Source organism: Glycine max, chromosome 18 (genome assembly GCF_000004515.6).
Source record: "Glycine max cultivar Williams 82 chromosome 18, Glycine_max_v4.0, whole genome shotgun sequence".
Lineage (NCBI taxonomy): Eukaryota > Viridiplantae > Streptophyta > Magnoliopsida > Fabales > Fabaceae > Glycine > Glycine max.
In genome coordinates this window covers 26,665,596-26,668,130 of record NC_038254.2, presented here as the reverse complement: position 1 = coordinate 26,668,130, position 2,535 = coordinate 26,665,596, and positions in this window count along the sequence as shown.

Below are 2,535 nucleotides of genomic sequence, written 5' to 3'. Positions count from 1 at the left end.
ACCTTCCCGGGTATGGCCACCACCAAATGATTCTCCAATAATGAAGGCCATAACTCATAGTATGCCATGGGAATAGGAGGGAAGTTGTCTTTCGGGGGCGGGTGCTGTGCATATTTATAGGTCGCGCCGGGGGCTGTATTATTAACTGGCCGGGGTGCGGCTGGAGCTGTGCGTTGGGTCGGCGCTCTTTCTGTTGCGGGTGGTCCTTTTACTTGAGTCGGGAGGGAGTTCCCAGCTCGGATTAAAAAATTTGGGGGATTGGGCTGGTATGAGCTTTGGATATTTTGGGGTGCTTTCATCCACGTTGGGGCAGTGGTGACCGCGTGGGCATCTCCTTCCTTTTTCCTCGTGCCCACTACTGGGGCTCTTTTGTTGTTGTTGGGGGCCACATTGGAAGCATATTCGAACTTGCCTTTCTGTAGTCCAGATTCAATCCTTTCTCCGACGAAGACGAGATCCGCAAAGTTAGCTGGCATGTAGCCTACCAGCTTTTCATTGTAGAACGTGGGTAACGTATCTACCATAATTGTGATCATCTCCCTCTCCGTCATGGGTGGTACGACTTAGGCTGCAAGATCTCTCCATCTTTGGGCATATTCCTTAATGGACTCATGCTCTCGTTTAGTCATACCCTGAAGCTGGTTCCGATCGGGAGCCATGTCCATATTGTACTGGTACTGCCTAATGAAGGCAGTTGCCAAGTCCTTCCATGATCGGATCTGGGAAGCTTCCAGATTGGTATACCATGCTACAGCTGCCCCGGCCAAGCTGTCTTGAAAGAAATGGACCAACAATTTTTCGTCCGTAGAATACGCCCCCATCTTTCGGCAATACATCCGAAGATGCCCCTTCGGACATGTCGTCCCTTTGTATTTATCAAAGTCCGGTACTTTGAACTTGGGAGGAATGACGATATTAGGCACGAGACATAAATCCGCTAAGTCCGAGAATGGGTAATTGCCAAGGCCCTCGACTGCTCTTAACCTTTCTTCCAGCGCCTCAATCTTTCCCTTATCTTCTGCGAAGGGAAGAGATTCTTTTACGGGTGTGGGTGAGGCCGGGATATGGTGGACTATGTTCGGCTGGGGTAGTTCATGTGGGGACGGATCTTTGAGGTGGAGCAGGGGGCCAAGATGGGTATCTCCTTCCTCATCGTCTTGCCCGGGATAGTCGTCATAAGGCGGGAGTTGCCCCTCAAAAGTAGGGGCTTGGCTTAAATCTTCCGGGGTGGCATGGGGGGTGAAGTCCGGAGGCAGACCATAAGGATAAGCTTGCGGACTATACCTTCGACCGAACACGGCCGTGTTTCTGTCTAGGCCCGGATTCAAGGCGGGCTGCAGCACCGGCTCCGCTTCCCTAACTGTACTGGAGGCGGTTGCCATGGCTTTATCCTCTATGGTTTTCTGGAGTTTTAACATGACCTCCGAGATGGAAGCCATTTGATCTTTTAAGGCCGATAGATCGGCCTTCATCTGTTCCTGCACGCCCTCTTCATTATCCATTTTTCTGGATCGAGTGTTATAGGGGTGCCTTGGTGTTTTCTTAGTTATGATGAAATTCCTAAAGAAATAAACAACGGTGAGTATGCCACCAAAACATGAGTATGCATATGGATGATCGGAGCACTTGGATCCACCCCAAGGTTTTTTAGATAACATGATGAGTTCAGAACTTCTCATTTTATAAAAAGAACAAAGCTTTCATCTAGCCAAGATTATACAAAAGGTGTTACAAGAGAACCTAACGATTCCTAATTATATGGGCCATCAAATCTATCATGTGTTGACAGTAATTGATTAGCCCATGAATCTCCTCGGGGGCAGTACACACTTCGGCCATGGCTTTTTCTTTGGCTAATAGACGCGGGAGGTCTTGACTTCCATTCAAGGTCAAGGCGAACCTATCCATCCATATAGTCGCTTCTTGATGCAGTGCATCAATCACCCTCCCTCTTGCTTCTTTTTCGGCATACACTTGTGCAAAATCCTCCACTAGCTTTTGTTCATGGGCCATGGACTGGTTCAATTCTTCCTTGTATTGCCCTATGATAGCTAGCATGCTTTGCTCCGTGGCTTCCAAGTGTTGAGTCAAACTCCTTTTGGACCTCGCGCAAGCAACTAACTCTTCTTTTAAGATCATGCCATGCACCCGTGACCGATCTCTCTCCTCTCTTCGGAGCATGAGCTCATTGTTGCTACCCCACAATGCTCCTTGGAATTTCTCTCGGCCATATTCCTCCTTGCGGGCCCTTTTGGTTTCTTGTTCAAGGGCTCTTGCAGTGGCCGCGTTTTCCTCTTGTAACTCGGTACACTCTTTCCGGATGTGTGTAGCAGCTGATTTAAACTTCTCCTTGGCGAGTCTCGCCTTCCCTAGCTCTAATTTTAGAGCTCGGACTTCTTCATCTTCCTCCGGAACTTCGAAGTTCTCCTCATCGATAACTTTCAATTTGGAGAGCCAATCTAACCCTTGCGCATGAATTCTTAGCCATCCATGATAACCTCCGATGACGCCATTTCGGATGCCCCTAAGCTCCTT